Genomic DNA, 17,980 nt, shown 5'->3' with positions numbered 1-17,980 from the left:
TGGGTCATCGATAGCAGCAGAAGTGTACTCCAGCACAACCTCATGGTCTGACATATCCCCCTCCCAACAATTGCCATCAATCTAGAGGATCAACCCTGGTTCAATGGAGTGTGCAGGATGGCAGGAGCAGCATCAGGCAAATCTGAAAATGAGGTGTCAGCCTGTTGAAGCCACCAACCAGGACTACGTGTGTGCCAAACAGCATAAGCAGTAAATGATAGACGTGGCTAAATGATCGCACAAGCAAAGGATCAGATGTAAGCTCTGCAGTCCTTCCACATCTAGTCGAGAAACGTTGGGGACAATTAAACAATTCACTGGAGGCAGCGATTCCACAAATAACCCCTTCGTCCATGATGGAAGAGCCCAGCACTTCAGTGTATAAGGTAGGGCTGATTCATTCGCAACAATCTTCAGTAAGAAGTGCTGAGTGGATGATCCATCTCAGCCCCCTCCAGTGGTCCGCAGGCATTCAGTTACCAGTCATCAACCAATTCGATTCATCCACGTGATATCCAGAAACGGTTGGAGATACTGGATATTTCAAAGAGTCCATACTCTGACAACATTCTACCAATAGTACTGAAACCTTGTGCTCCATAATTTGCCACTCTCCTAGCCAAACTGTTTCAATACAGTTACAACAACGGCTTTCCCCGATTATGTGGAAAATTACCCAAGTATCTCCTGTATAGAAAAAGCAGAACAAATCCAATCCGGCCAAATACCACTCCATCAGTCTAGTCTCGATCATTATTAAAGTGGTGGAAGGCCTCAGTGCTTTTAAGCAGCGCCTGCTCAGCAATACCCTGGTCAATGACGCCCGGTTTGGTCTCCACCAGGGCCACTCAGCTCCTGTCTTCATTACCGCTTTTCAAACATGGACAAAATAGCTGAATTCCAGAGGTGGGGTGAGGGTGACATCCCTTTAAAACAAGGCTGCCTGCGACCAAATCTGGTATCAAGGGGCTTCAGCAACACTGGAATCAATGGGTATCAGGGGCAAGCTCCCTGCTGGTTAGAATCATACCTGACACGTAAGAAGATGGTCATGGTTGATGAAGGACAGTCCACTCAACTCCAAGCCTGTAGGAGTCCCTCGAGCAGTGGCCGAAATATTCTTCGGGGCTGTTCCATCAATGATCTTCCCTCCATTATCAGGTCAGAAGTGGGGATGTTCGCCAATGATTGTACAATATTCTGCAACATTTGTGGCTCCTCAGATACTGAAGCAGTCCATGTTCAAATGCGACAAGAGCTGGACAATATCCAGGCTGACAAGTGGCAAGTAATATTCAGGCCACACCAATGCCAGACCGTGACCATCACCACTAAAATACAATCTAACCTGTCCCTTGGCATTCAAATTGTTACTATCACTGAATCTCCCAGTATCAAAGTATTGGTGGGTAATCATTGCTCAGAAACTCACTGATTTCGCCACACAAACACGGTAACTATAACAGCAGGTCCGAAGCTAGGAATACTGCGGCGAGTAACTCACATCCTGACTTTCAAAAATCTGTCCATCATCTGCAATGCGTAAGTCAGAAGTGTGATAGAATACTCCCTATTGGCCTGGAGGAGTGCAGCACCAACAACACTCAAGAAGCTTTATATATCCAAGACAAAAAAACCAGTCTGACTGTCCCTTCATCCACAATGCTCCACCAACAACGCTCAGCAGCAGCAATGTTTTACTATGTACATGCTGCAGTGGAATGATTCGCCAAAGACCTTGTTCCCAAATCACGACCACGTCTATCTAGAAGGACAGGGGCTGCAGATGTATGGGAATACCATCATCTTCAGGTTCCCCTCTAAGCCATTCACCATCCAGACTTGGAAATATATCATCGCTCCTACATACTCGCTGGGTCCGAATCCTGGAATTCCCTCCCTAATGGCATTGGAGGTCAATCACAGCAGGTGGACTGCAATGGTTCAACAAGGCAGCTCACCACCACCTTCTCAAGGGCAACTAGGGACAGGCAATAAATGCTGGCCCAGCCAGGGACACCCAGATTCAAGAAATAGCTAAATAGAAATTAACAGAGGAAGTTTGCTGGGGTGTCATTTGGATCAGTGCTTGGGGCACAGCAGTTGACAATGCCCTTTAAACAATTGGTTGCTGGAATCAGATAAAATATATCCCAGCCTGCTGAAAACACTAACGGATGTTGGATTGTAAGTGGGTCAGGAGGTTGTAAAAAAGCACCGTGAAGACTAAGTGGAGTGAATGGGGTAATACGTGACAGATGGCGAACAATGTGGATAGAGGTGACGGTGTGCCCTTTGGTGGAAGCGAAAAATTGGCAGCCTACCATTTGAAAGGGATTGGTTGAAACATGTTGATCTACAAAGGGGCGTATGCTCCTTTTTGTTGTTTCCTTCTGCATAATCCTCTGAGCTCCCTGCAGCGCATTGAGTTCTGGAACCAGAAGTCAATACTAGGAATGACATTGCCAGGCTGACCAGTGTATATAGAACCAGCAAGTGGGGAGCTATAACATTGAAAAGGATCTGGATCTCCTTGTACACCAGTCACTGAAAGCAATATTGCAGAAAATAAAACAGTGAATAAGATAAATTGTTTTGCTGACCTGCATTTAAAGGGATTTGAGTCCAGGAGAAAGGGTGTCTTATTGCAGCTGTACAGGGCCTGGGTGAGTCATCATCTCAAACATTGTGCAGTAATGTGGGCAGTTTTGATCACTGTACCTAATAAAGGACAAACCTGACACTGAGGGCGAGCAGTGAAGGATGACCAGACTGATACCTGGGTTGACGGGCTTGTTGTGGGAGCAGAGTTTCGGGTGACTGGGCTAGTATTGCATGGGGTTTAGGAAAATGAGTGCAGATCTCAGAGAAATATACAAAATTCTGACATGCTGAAATAGATTGGAACCAGGGGTCTTATTCCCCTGGCTGGGACGTCTAAAACAAGGAGCCACAGTATTAGGTACAGGCAGTCACTGTGCATTGAGATGAGAATAAATGTCTGCAGTCTCTGACTGGTGAACATGGGGAATTCCCTCGCACCAGGAAACCAATATACTGATTATAGATAAGGATTTAGAGACAGTCAAGGGATGGTGGGAGAGCAGGAGTACGGTGTCGAAATGAAGGGCCAACCATCATTACATTCATATCGGTAGCAAACTCGATGGACCAAACGTACTACTGTACCTCCTATTTTGTAGTTTCCCAAGGTTATTCCCATTAACGGCTATGTATATCGTGTGGGAAAAGTGCATTGAGGAGATTTTTTCCATGAGCTAGAATAGGGGAGGCTCAATGTGTTATATGACCTACTCCTTTCCTGCTGTATTTGTGCAGTCTGTGGGAAAGCTTGGTAAATGTTGTCACAAGCTCTCAGATGTTAGGAAGGGGGTCTCTGCAGGGTCGACGGGACTGTGTTACCATTCCCTTTTCTGACAGTGATGCTGAGGCCTGATGTTCTGTCCGGTTTCATCCTTTCAGACTTCGGAGTAGTTTGATACAAATGAGTGCCCTTGCTTGGCCGTTTCAGAGACCATTGAAATGTTTATCACATCTCAGGGTCTTTGGAGTCAGTTTTAGGTCAGCCCAGGAAATCACGGGAGATTCACTTCCTAAAAGTACATTGGAGAAGGAAATTCTGTTTACAATCGAAATTGGCTTCAAGGTCGCTGTTACTGACCCCAGATTTTAGATCTAGATATTTTATTAAATATTTTTAATTTCTACCAGCTGCCAGAATATTAGCCTGATCTGAATTAGTAATCCAGTGTTATATCCACAACAGCACCATCTCCACATGGAGACCTATCAGAAACCACACTGAACTGTTCATTTCTTTGCTGCTTGAAAGCTCTGTCATAAAGAACTCCCACTAATTTGACTCTCGTGATGGGGGTAGTAATTGGTCAGATTGTAATTCTTCGCCTCTTAGAGAATGGGACCGAGCTGAGTAATTTTCCACTTTCCCAGGGAGATGTTAGAGTTGTACCTGGAATGAAACAGCTTCCCCAGGGACATGGCTTGTTATGCAGCACAAGTCTTCAGTCCTATTGCAGGAATAGGGTCAGGACCCATTGCCTCTGTCGTATCTACTGTGTTCAGCTATTTCTTCATGTCACATGCAGCAAATCGAATTAATTGAAGACTGTAATCTGTGATTTTGTGGGCATCAAGATGAGGGTGAGGTGTATCATCGACTCAACACTTGTCTCTTTTACACTGATGTGCATGTCTGTTCCATTATTTTGGATGGAGATTTTTGTGGAGCCCTTTCCTCCGTCATTTGTGTAATCGTCGATCACTATTTATGAGTGAACGTGGCAGAACTGCAGGGCTTTGTTCAGATCTGTTAATCAAGTCTGGTAGCTTTAATGAGTTAGCATCAGGTTAAGGTTCATGTGATTCTGACTCTGATGTGTTTACCCACAGTCGTCACTGAGCCATAGATGGTGTTGATGGTAATGACAGACTGAAGTGTCATCCTGGCAAAAAATTAAAGGTTGTGATTGAATGTTGTTCTGCTTCTCCTGATGCTGTGGTCTACAGCACTACATGAATACGCAGTTTCGAGATGCAATACCCCCTGCAATGGAATTCTGCTGACTGTTCCCCAATTCTCACTGAGATCCATTCACCTATCAGCCCTGCACTCAGTGGCCTAACCTGGTTTCTGATGTGGAAATACTTCAGTTTGCAGACTCGCATTCTGCTGAGGGTCTGTCTCCCCGGGACTTGCTTCCGATCTGACACATTCCGCAAAAGCAGTTAACTGATCTTAATTCAAATGTTTAATTCACTTGAATGTTTTCCTTGATAAATGCCATCTTCTGTGTTTAAAGTGAATGTGTTTCCTCCGTTTCTCCCCCTGACCATGATTAAGAGTTTTGTAGTATCAGTGATGCCAGCCTTATGTAATTTCAGAGCCAAAGAATTCTCTGGATTCCCTATCACCTTCACCACATGGTATATTTCCTCTTATAGTTTGATGCCTTATCACTCATGGCTGCCTTGTCCTCCCGTGAGTATGTTTCATTTTCTTGGTTTTACATTTCTAGTATTATCATCCGAATTATCCACAGAAACTCCTCCCATTGCTACTCCGTGGTCTTCCCTGCTCTACTCCCCTTTCAATTAACTCTGACCAGATACACCCGCATGCCTTTGTAGTTACATTGCTTAATTATAACCACATTAAATCTTGAAGAGAGCATTAGATATAAACTGAAACAAGGAGTTTTGAGAGGTGGGACACGAAGAAAAATTGGTGGATTTCTTAACGAGATACAAAGGGAGAACGAGAGAGAGGATATGGATATGGAGATGTGGAAAATGTGAAAACTTCATTATCGAAACAAGTAGATGTACTTCCCTTAATGTTTTGGCAATTCCTGCGTGATATAGTCCTTTGTATAGTACACGTACAACAGAACAATATGTTCAAATGCTGGGTCTGATGCTATAACTTTTATCTCCAATAATACGACAGACACCAGTTTTGGAAAGAACCCAGCAAGCCAACATATTTAATTCCTGGTAGAAAGGGAATTAAATGAAATAAGTTGGGACAGGAGAAGCAAGAATTTATAACACACATCATGACAAGAATGAGAGATTAGATTTGGGGATCCCAGAAATAAGGGGAACGTTGAGAGAAAGGGAAGGTATCACTTCAGATGAGGATCAAATACTGTTTTAATGCTTTATAAATTTTATACATCATGTGCATCATTTTTCGTTTGCTATGTCTCCATTGTTCATTCAGAATGTGTTGGACACATATGAACAATCTTCCTTATCTGAACACACACTGATTAAACAGTGCATATAAAATCATTTTCCTTCCATTTAAAACTGTCTTGTTGTCGTACTACACCAACTGGCCACCAAATGACATGACTCACAGTCACTAGCTTCCACTACCTACATACAAAGAAGGACACCACGTTGACTGTGACAACACACCCTTCCCAGCACAAAGCTACGCACAAAGGTTCGTAGAAGCAGGACATTCTATCCAGAAGTGCATCAATAAACACATCAATTTAGATAGTATCTACCTTCTCTTGAACAAAAAAACCGGTAATGACATCACACACCAAGATCGATAAATGGAAAGACGAGACATACCACCAGTGCGTCACCAGAGACTCTCACTGATTATGTTATCTAGTCATCGTGACGAAATATCTGAAAACAAACCTTTCAGCTCAGCGAGCTAATTTACAAACTTATAAATGGTTATTTTTCGCTTAATAGTGGAAGTTGGGACTTCTCTGTCAATCATGTTTTAACAGATTACGGGACGAGGTGAGCTTTTCTGGGTGTGTGGTTTTAATTAACAGAGGGGTTAGACATCGACATCATAATGGCTGGAAGGCTTGTTGTCATATGCGATTTGTACAGATTTGGAGTAGAAAAGGTCCCAGTAGATTCCATCACCTGGCAGTTAGTGACCTAGATCTTCAAATAAAACTGGTGACAAAATTCATTTTATTTTGTTTCCTTGTGGTTGGTTAAATTAAAAGAAATGGCTTTTAACATTACTAAAGCGGCTCTGAGGTTTGAAGATGATTCCCAAATTTGACAAAAAGGCGTAGAAAGGCAAAGGAAGGGCATACTTTTAGAATTAACATGTATATCAGAATTGGGTTTCACCAGGAACATAAGGAAAGCTGTAAACATAATGGAGTTGGTCAAGCACTTTGGTGTATCAGAGAAGCAGGAAATTGCAGTCGAGTTAGAACAAAAACTTTAATTGCAAGTGGGACAACAGGAGTTAGAAGATAAAGAAAGAGTCAGAAAGAGAGAGAGAAGACAGAGAAAGAGAAAGAGAGGCAAAAGGAAGAGAGGGAGAATTTGAAATTTAGAAGTTTGCAATTAGGTAAGAAAGTTAAATTAGCAGGATGAAGATGAAGGGAGAACGTAGGTATGTATACAACTATATGAATACATTGCCATAAATCGGTGAGAAAAATGCGAAAACCTATTTTATTTTATTATCAAAATTGGCTCAGCAGATGGCATGTCCAGTGAACTTCTGGGTAATGCTAGCTCCGACTAAGATGGTGGGCACAGCTGGTGAGGTATATGCAGTGCTGTCACATCAGGGAGCAGGAGATTGTTCAGATGTCAAACAGGCTATTTTGAGTGCTTATGAATTGGTACTCGAAGAATATAGACAGCCGTTCAGAAACATGGAGTCAGAACCAGGTCAGACTTACAATGAGCATGAAATAATTAACCACAGTCATTTTGATAAATGGGTGCAGGCCTTAAAAATTGATAAGACCTGTGAGGCTCGATGGGAGATTATTATACTGGACGAGTTTCAAGACTCACTTCCAGAGATGGTAAGAATTTATGTGAATGAATAGGAAGTTCAAGAAATGAGAAGTGTAGCAGAAATGGCAGTTAAGTTGGGGCATGAGATGAAATTTAGCTTTTGGGAGGATTTTCATCCTGTGAGGGATAGAAATTGGGAGAAGGGGAGATCCTACACTACAAAAGATAGAGTAAAGCACACTGGCAATAGTTTACCACAGGTGAAAAAAAAAGCCCAAAGGTTGAAAGGAAGTGAAAGGCCTCAGGTGTTCTCACGATAACGTAGTGGAACACACAAAATTACAGTGCTGATGGTTTAAGAAGGGCACTGCAGGAAACTGGGACACACAGTGCTGGAAGTTGAAGGAAGACACTTTGTGAAAAGATGTGGTAAAAGAGTTTAACTCAATGGTATTAGTGAACCTGGTGAAGGAGACCCCATGTAGAGCCGATGAGCTGTAGGCGAGTGTACAGCCTCGACAGGGGATGTGTATGGAGTCAGTGCCTGATCTCTATAAAGAATTCGCCTCGGTAGATAAATCTTATTAAGGAAAAATCGGGTGTGGAGAGAGGAGAAGAAGTTATAATTTTGCAAGATGCGGGATCTGTTCAGTTTCTAAGAGTTGAGAAGTGAGAAGCTGGAAAGGCACAACAGATCAGGCAGCATCCGAAGAGCAGGGCAATCGACATATCAGGCATAAACACATCGACAGGAATGTGGCAGGGGACAAGGGGGCTGAAAGATAAATAGGAGGGTAGGAGTTGGGTTGGCAGGAGGGTCACTGGGGGGGGGGCGATAGTAAGATGTAGGTGGGCGTGTTAGTGATATGTCGGACGGGAGGGTGGAGTGGATAGGTGGGAAGGAAGATGGACAGTTAATGCAGTTCAAGAGGGAAGTGTTAATTTGAACGGTTGAATCAGCGATGAGGTTGGAGGAGGGGCGATTTGGAAATTGGTGAATTCAACGTTGATGCTGTATAGATTGACGTTTCAGCTGTCCTACCACCTATCCACTTCACCCTCCTCTCCGACCTATCACCATCAGACCCCACCTGCATCAGCCTATCGCCTTTCAAGCTACCTTCCTCCCAGCTCGACCCCAACGTCCTATTTATTTCTTAGCCCCTTCCCCCTCCCTTACTTCCCACTTTCCTGATGTAGGACTTATGCCTGAAACGTCAACTCTCCTGCCCCTCGGATGCTGCCGTCCTGCTGTGCTTTTCTAGCCCCACACTTTTCAACTCTGATCTCCAGCATCTGCAGTCCTCACTTTCCCTCGGTGTCTAATAGTAAGAGATGGAAGTATTTTCATTCTTTCTGACATTTTACTCAACAGCGTGATTATTTGTGGCATGGGGACAAAAATTAAGCATTCCCTTGTGTAACATCAGGTTGGAATGCCAAATCAAGCTTGGGGAAGTAACAGTGAAAGTGAGTGATAGAGTGTCAGTTCGAGGAATACAGATGTTTTTGGGAATGATTTAGCAGGATACAAGGTGGGAAAGTCACCCTTGTGGTGGAGAAGCCAAAGTAAGACCAGGGAACAGGGGAATTAAGAGAAAAGTACCCAGGGATTTTAGCAGACCGTGTAGTAACAAGATCCCACTGTCATAAGTTCCAGCAGGAAGGAAAACTGAAAGAAAACGACAAAGGAGCTGAAGCATGGAAGAATCAGGCTCAAGCATTTCTAGTAATTAGAATGCACAAGGACGTGGTTTATTTTTGTTGTACATGTCATACATACCAAATGGTTGGTAAGTTACAGGCAGTTTAAAACCAGCACCGTTGTTGCCAATTCCTGCATTCGAAGAAACTTTCACATGGGTTATGATTAATCGTGGTGCTCCTCTTTCAATAATAAATGTGGAACCCAACATCTGCTGATCATAATGTATCTGTCTACCCGATTTCCAGGGATAATTCCATTATGGGGTGTTAAGGCAAAAAGGGTGTTGATAGCTTTCTTTACTTGCTGTGGACGACGCAGTGTGATTCAGTCAGACAAAGGGTCTCATTTTACCGATCAGCTGTTTAAGGACGTCTTGAATACCTTGGCATGCAGCAGTTTAACTCAAGGGCATCGCATCCCGAATCCCAGGGAGTCTTGAAAAGTTGGCATCAGATGCTGAAGACAATATTAACAGCGTACTGTCCGAATTACACGAATGATTGGAATAAATGCGTCTCATCATATTGTTTGCTATTCGAAATGCCCGAAATAAATCTACTCATTTTACATCCTTAGAGTTAATTTTCGTTCATGAAGTGAGAGGTCCTTTGAAATTAATTAAATATAAATTGACAGGACCAAAGTCAGAGATCTCACACTTGGATTATGTATTTGGGGTGAGGGAGAAATTAGATGGAGTAGGTGAGTTAGCTAAACAGCACCTGAGAGGGCACAGGAGAGAGTGAAGCAGGTGGCAAATGAAAAGTCTGAAACTTTGACGATTTCCCGTGTGGATGACGTATTAGTATTGCCACCAGTGGTAGGAAATCCCTTCAAAGCCAGGTTTAGTGGCCCCTTTAAAATTTAAGAAAAGTGTTGAGTCAGTTCAACTATCTGGTAAAGATATGATAAAAAAAATGTTAGAGAATGTCATGTGAATGAATAATGCTCCAGACATATTGAAGACTCGGGAACAGAGATGTGACCAGAGGAACAAAGTGTGCAGTTCATCTGTATGATGTAGTGACCTTTTGCAAGCGATTGAAAGCTCACACGTTACAGTTGGCAGAACATGTTGAACGATTACAAGAAGCAAACTTGGTAATAAACTTAAAGAAAACAGAATTCGCGAAGGCAGAGGTGATGTTCTTGGGACATTACATTGGCCAGGGAAGGTTGACCCCATGGAACACAAAGATGAAGGGCTTAGAGGAATTTCCAAGACCATCCTCGAAGAAGGAGATGCTTCGATTTTTGGAACTGAGTGGATTCTATCGGAAGTTTGTTCCAAACTTCAGCAGCATATTGGCACCACTGCTGAATTTATTAAATAAGAACAAAGAATTATGGTGGACAGAACAATGCCAGGAGGCATTTGAGAATTTTAAAGCAGCATTAATCGCCACACCAGTTTTAACTGCACCAAATATTTTGAAAACCTTTGAAAATTGTATTTGATATTAGGGATATAGGGGTCAGAGATGTATTGATACAGAAAGATGATGATGGAATTGAATGGCCAATTGCTACTTGTCGAAAAAAACTCAATATCCACCAGAAATAAAAATGCAAGATCTCCATGATTGAAAAAGAATGATTATGTTTCGCACTGGACTGACAATATTTTAATGTTTATATGACAAACAAATTGTCGGAGATGATTGTGAATACCGACAAACCTCTCACATTTTGTTTGAATATTTAAAGGCCAGAATATGAGAGTATTTAATTGGAGTCTTATCTTACCGACATTAAACTTACAAAATATACATGCTGTGTGTTCTAAAATGTGATAGCAGATGTGTTATCGCAGATTTCAAGGAAGAGGTTTAGGTAAGATTTGACTTATTGCAGTGTTATATATGTGTGCAGAATTAATGTGCATAGTATAGCTGTGATTTTTGTAATTCATAATAATGGGATTAAGAATTAGAGGGAAAAAAATGTAGCCATCTTTTCATTCTGCTTGGTCATGTTTTTTTTCTGAAGGGGGGAGTTGTTATGGAGCCGAAAGCATGTCAGGTCACTTTAAATCAGAATGGATTTTGCTGAATAGAAAGTCCAGCCACAGATGCCAGCAAAAGGTCAGCCTGTTCCACATGTCACCATTAGCTGGGAAATGGATACCTGAGTTTTGGTTGCTATTTTGACAAAAATTCAAACACAACCAAAGAGTTTAAATAACGCTTAGGATACCAGAAGCCAACGGGATTTGAATATTATTGTTAGGACACCTGGAAAGCAATCAAATTATGAGAATTATTGTATCATGGGAAGTATATAAACCCAGCATTTCGAACACAGGAGGGAGAGTCAGGCCATCCAACAACAGAGTAACTGCTATAGAGCTGGAGTGCCAACTGGCCATCTCACACACTTTCTATCAAAGATACATGTCGATGTAAAACCTACTCGCAATAAAAAAAACATGACCCAGGGAGATCCGCAGCTGGAAGAGTGAACACAGCGGGATAGATGGATTCTGTGTGGTCTTGAGATTGTGATGCTTAATATGTGGGTTGTTGGACTAGTATGTTTTTACACAGTTGGAGTCAGATAGTAAGTAGCTAAGAAAAGACGGGGTTGAATTTGTTAATATTTGTTGTTTACTGTTCACTATTAAAGTTAAGAAATTATCTTGTTATTTTCTGTTTAAGTACTGGAATGTAGGAGATCTGTGTCGCTCATATTTTAACAGATTACGAGGTTAGGTGAGCTTTTCTGGTTGTTTGATTTTCATGAACAGAGGGGTTCGACTCTACCTTGTAAACGTCCATCCACACTAACCCCATTTCCCTGCAGTTGGCCCATATCCTTCCAGTCATTTCCTATCCACGTATTTATCCAAAAGCTTTTGAAATGTTGTGAATGTACCCCCCTCAACCACATCTGCTGGCAGCTCATACACGTACCATCCTCTTGGGTAAAAAAGTGGCCACTCATGTTCCCTTTTATTCATTTCACTTTAACCGTAAACTGATCACATCCAGTCCTCGATTCTCAAAACCTTGGAAAAGGACTGAGAGCATTAATCCTAACCATACCCCCTATGATCTTATACAGCTCTATAAGGACTCCCTCAGTCTTCGACACGCTGAAGAAAATGTCCTAGTTTGTTCAACCTCTCCTGATAACTCAGACCATTGGGTCCTGGCGACGTCTTTGTAAATTTCTTCTGCACTCTTTCTAATTTAATAACATCCTTCCTATAAAAAGGTGACAAAACTGAACACAATATGACAAGTGCGGACTTACCAATGTCCTGTGTAACTGCAATATAAATTCCCAACTTCTATACTTAATATCCTGCCTGATGGAGGCCAATATGCCAATAGCCTTCTTCACTGCCCTGTTTACCTGTGACTCCTCTCTGAGAGAACCATGTGTACCTGAACTCCAAGGTCTCCCTTCCCTCTGCACCACTTAAGAACCTTCCATTTACCATGAAACTCCGACCTTGATTTGAGTTTCCAAAATGCAAAACCTCACGTATCTATAGTAAATTCCATTTGCCATTTCTCGGCCCACTTCCCTACCTAATTACTGTCCTGCTGCAATTTCTGATAAATTCCTCACAGACCACGAAACCACTTTTTTAGTGTCATCTGCAAACTTACTAATCATATCTTGTACATTCTCAACCAAATCATAGATAACAAACAGCAATGGACCCAGCCTCCAGTCTGACAAGCATCCTTCTGCTAAACCCTCTGCTTCCGACCATCAAGCCAACTGTACATCCAATTGCTCAGTCCCCCCAGCATTCCACGTGTTGGATTCTCCCAGAGCAGCCTTCCATGTGGAACCTTATCAAAGGCTTTAATGAAATCCATAGATACTACATCTACCGCTCTGTCCTCAGCATCCTTCCTAGTCACTCATCAAAGAACTCTAACAAATTTGGGAAGCATGAACTCCCACTCACAAGACTACGCTGACTGCTCCGAACCAAACCCTGTGTAAGTAATGGGTGCAGTCAATGGTATGCTGTCCTTCATTGTAAGATGATTCGAGTACGTAAGTAAAGCCATCTTCCTGCTGTTGCAGAGCCTTGCTGAGAGAGCATTAGGGGCACTCTCTACAGAGTTCATCTCTTTTGTAAAGAATGATCTCGTTACCACAGACGGATGATGGTAACATGAGGATAGAGTGAAGAAGCTATGTGTTTAATCTGTAGAGCTGTTAGAGATGAAGAAATAGTGAAGCTGAAACACGAGGAGTGGCAGCGATCAATTATTTCCAAAAGAGACATTGATAGGGTGAGAAATTCCATATTTTACCCAGGATTGGTTGGTTTGATTTATTGCCACGTGTACGTCAGTACAGGGAAACACTTTATTTATGAGCAGTGGAGGAAGATATTAGTAAGCATGGCCAGACAGATCATAGGGTGGAAACAGCCTTGGACAGGCAAAGGCATACAGGTTACACTGAACAGAACGTGCACTCGACAAGATCAACATGAATAATATCTGCATTATTTGAACTTAGAGGGTCCATTCATCAGACTAACGTGACTTTCCTAATAGTTTATATGCCTTAATTAACTCTCACCACGTTATTGTGCAGTTGGCGTTTGAACCCGTACTGAACGTCAGGTTCCTCACAATCCCCAACTGCAGCCACATTTCCTTTCATCTGAAACAGGTAGCCATTCCCACCCGCTTCCGTCCTGCAGAGAGAACACCAGGCTGTCGTCTTGGAGATTAAAGATGCCTTCTTGAGACTTCACACAAGACATATGGCTTCCCTCCTCACCACTAGAAAAGCACGTTAAAGACCCACGTGTTTAACATAAGCAACGGAGCCAGGAGGAACTACGTGGAGCAGTCTGTCTGTGCAGCCTCTGCTCCACTTGTTCATTATGTTAGAGCATCAATCTGGAGACAGTGAGGACTGCCGATGCTGGAGATCAGAGTAGAGCGTCGATTGCTGGAAAAGCACAGCAGGTCATGCAGCATCCGAAAAGCAGGAGAATCGACGATTCTGGCATAATCTGGTCATCAGGAATCAGCATCAATTACCTCACTCTGTCCCTGTGTAAGCGCATTGAGGTTGGAATGGCCCCCTACTATTCCTGTATAATTGACTTAAGGGACTGACTGGCTTCTTCCTCGTCCGATTGACAGGGCCAAGGGCCTGACTAGTTACCCCTGTTTCTGTTTGACAGCTTGATGTGCTGACAAGTGTTATGATGCTGTAGCTTTAAGAGTTTTTTTTTGTCCTGGTTTCTTTTAAGAGAGAGATTGAATGATCGTTACCAAGCTGGCTAGTTAAGACTACTTGTGTAAACAGTTAGCGAGGCCTTAGGTTTATTTCAATGCAGCCTGCATGGGTGTGGCCAGCTCTCACAGATTAGGATCACTGGGTTTTGGTTTCTCAGTAACATCAAAAAATACAGTGGTCTCCACAGAGTTGGAAGCTTCGGGAATATTTCCTGGATGCTACTCTCTCTGAATTTCCTCTTGATGCTGTTTTGAATTCCTGAATTTTCCTTTTTGCGAAGGGCTGTGTTTATGGGATTTTCCTACATTGGACTAGTTCATTTCTAATAGCTCCTAGATCTATTATTCTGTTAAGTAGTCCAATAGAATTTCGTTACTCGAAATTCGTCTTTCTTTGGTTTTATTTAATCTTTTGTGTTTAAATAAATGGTGTTTTGCTTCACACCGAGTAGTTTGATCTGTCACATTGCATCTGGAACAGACACTTTGCATTTCCTTTCAAATAAGAAAGCATTAGTGCCTAGGCTACTGCCTTCAAATATTTTCGATGGGCTCTGGTGTGGTCCATCAGACTAGACGCCTTCTCTTCCTGAGTAATAGTCTGGAGGCACTGAGTGGGTTGTCCCTGTCCCTTTTTATTCTTGATGAAGGGCTTTTGCCTGAAACGTCGATTTCGAAGCTACTTGGATGCTGCCTGAACTGCTGTGCTCTTCCAGCACCACTAATCCAGAATCCTGTCCCTGTTCTTGTCCAATAGTGTCAATAGGCTGATTGGTTTCCTTATATTCCTGTGTAACCAGCGTTAGGTGCTGAATGAACTCTTGTTTCACTGTGGCAATATGCAGTGTCAGGCAGTGCTGTTATCTGAATGTTATCGACCCTTGAACAGCACGCACCTCAATGGAGTCTGGGTCTTGCTGTACATGGACACACACCAGTTCAGGAACTGACGGGGGATAAAATGTTCTGAACATTGTGGATTCTTCAGTGACCATCACCACTTCTGATCTTATGGTGTGGAGTGTGGGGCTGGGTGCGGGGAGACATTGATGAAGCAGCTGAAGTTGTTTGTGAAGCGGAAGCTACCCTGAGGATCTCCTATAAAGGTGACCCAGGACTGAGATGATGAACATCTTCCTTTGTGCCATGTTTGATTCCAAACACCGGAGAGTTTACTCTGATTCCCATTAAGTTCAGTTGAGCTCCTTAATGTTAATAGAAGTGAACCACTGCCTTGATATCAGGGCCAGTCAATTTTACCTGAACTAGACAAGATCAACATGAGTAATATCATCATTATTTGAACTTAGAGAGTCCATTCATGAGTATAACGTGACTTTCCTAAGAGTTTATATGCCTAAATTAACTCACCCCACATTAATGTGAAGTTGGCGTGTGAACCCGTACTGAACGCATGTTGCTCTCAATCCCCAGCAGCAGCCACAATACGTTTCCTCTGAAACAGGTAGCAATTCCCAAAAGCTTCCGCCATACATAGAGAACACCAGGCTGTCTTCTCGGAGATGAAAGATGACTTCTTGAGCCTTCACACAAGACATTTGGCTTCCCTGCTCACCACGTTAAAGTCCCATATGTGTGTCATGAGCAACGGAGCCACGATGAACAACGTGGAACAGTCTGTCTGTGCAGCCTTTGCTCCACTTTTTCATCATTTTAGAGCATCAATCTGGAGGCAGTGAGGACTGTCGAAGCTGGGGATCAGAGTAGAGAATAGATTGCTGGAAAAGCACAGCAGGTCAGGCAGTATCCGAGGAGCAGGAGAATTGATATTTCGGGCATAAGCCGTTCATCTGGAATCAGCATCAATTTTCTCATTCTGCCCCTGTGTAAGTGCGTTGAGAGGGAATAGCCTCCTCCTGTTCCTTTATGAGGGGCTGAATACCTTCCTCTTGTTCCTGTGTAATTGTCTCGAGGGGCTGAATAGCCTCATCCTACTGCTGTGTCAGTGACTCAACGGACTGACTGGTTTCTTCCTTGTCCGATTGGGCAGGGCCAAGGGCCTGAATGGGTTACCCCTGATTCCTGTTTAACCGTTCGATGTGCTGACAAGTGTGATGATGCTGTAGCTATAAGAGGTTATTTTGTTCTGGATTCTTTTAGAACAGAGATTGAACGATTGGTACCAAGCTGGCGACTTCAGACCACTTTATTAAACAGCTAGGGAGGCCTTGGGTTTAATTTAATGCGGCCTGAATGGGTGTGGCCAGCTCTCACAGATTAGAATCTCAGCAAAATCAGAAACTCTTGGGGTCTCCAAAGAGTTGGAAGCTTCATTGGATGTCTCCTGGCTGCTACTCTCCCTGAATTTTCTCTTGCTGCTGTTTTTAATTCCTGGATTGGAGAAATGTTTGTTACAATCTGTATCTGAATATTCATTTTTGGCAGGGGCTTTGTCTATGCGATTTTCCTATATTCGAACAGTTCATTAGTAATAGTTCCTGGATCTATTATTCTGTCAACTTGTCCAATAGAATTAAGCTATTCTAAATTCCCGATTCTTTGGTTTCGTTTTATCTTCCGTGTTTAAGTAAACGGTGTTTCGCTTCACACCGAGTGGTTTGATCATTCACATTGCATCTGGAAAAGACAGTTCACATTTTCTTTAAAATATGAAAATATTAGCGTCTAGGCTACCTCCTTCAAATATTTTCAAGGGGCTCTGGTGTGGACCATCACACTAGACTCCTTCTGTTCCTGAGTATTAGGCTGGAGGCACTGAATGGGCTGTCCCTGTTCTTCTCCAATACTGTCAATGGGCTGAATGACCTCCTCATATTCCTGTGAAACCAGCGTGAGGTGCTGAATGAACTCTTGTTTTGCAGTGGAAATGTGCAGTGTCAGGCAGTGCAGTTACATGAATGTTACAGACACTTTAACAGAACAAACCTGAGTGGTGTCTGGGTCAAGCTGCACATGGACACAGACCCGTTCAGGAGGTGAGGGGGGACAAAATGTTCTGAATCTTCAGTTACCATTCCCAATTCTCATCATATGATGGGGTGGGTGGGGGTGGGTAGACATTGATGAAGCAGCTGAAGATGTTTTTGAAGAGGAAGCTACCCGGAGGAGGTGACCCATGACTGAGATGATGAACACCTTCATTTGTGCCACGTTTGACTCCAAACACTGGAGAGTTTACTCTGATTCCCATTAAGTCCAGTTTTGTTCAGCTCCTTGAAATCAACAGAAGGCAACCACTGCCTTGATAGCAGGGCCAGTCATTATTACCTGAACCTTTGTGTCAGTATCTTTTGTTCATATCAAGAGGCCATGGTATAGGAGCAGCAAGTGTTTTCTTCAAACGGCTGGTGTTGAATGTCAGGATTTCTCTTCTCAAGAGTGTTGGGGGAGCTAGGTGACTGAAAGTGTTTGAAGAGGAGGTCGATGGATATTGACCTGGCAGAGAGTTGAGGGCAATGAAGAATTGGGTATGAAAGAAGATTTGAGACCAAGAGCAGATCAGTCATGATCTTAGACAAGGGTTAGACAGGCTTGGGGAGTGAATGACCTGCCCCTGTTTCTCATGTTCTCACGTTCTGTTATTGGAAAGTTAGTGGGTTTTATTTTCATGAATGTGCAATTACTGAACATTGCAGTCAGGAGACCAGAGGATTTTGTGAGACATCTCTGGGTGAGATATGGGGGCTGTATTCAAAGTGAATCTGGGTCTATAACATGATCAACAAATTAAACACAAGTTTCAGAGACGGGAAGCTCAGTAAAGAGAGAGACGGACCTCTTT

Source organism: Chiloscyllium punctatum, chromosome 46, assembly GCF_047496795.1.
Source record: "Chiloscyllium punctatum isolate Juve2018m chromosome 46, sChiPun1.3, whole genome shotgun sequence".
NCBI lineage: Eukaryota > Metazoa > Chordata > Chondrichthyes > Orectolobiformes > Hemiscylliidae > Chiloscyllium > Chiloscyllium punctatum.
Note: the sequence above shows the minus strand (reverse complement) of the source record.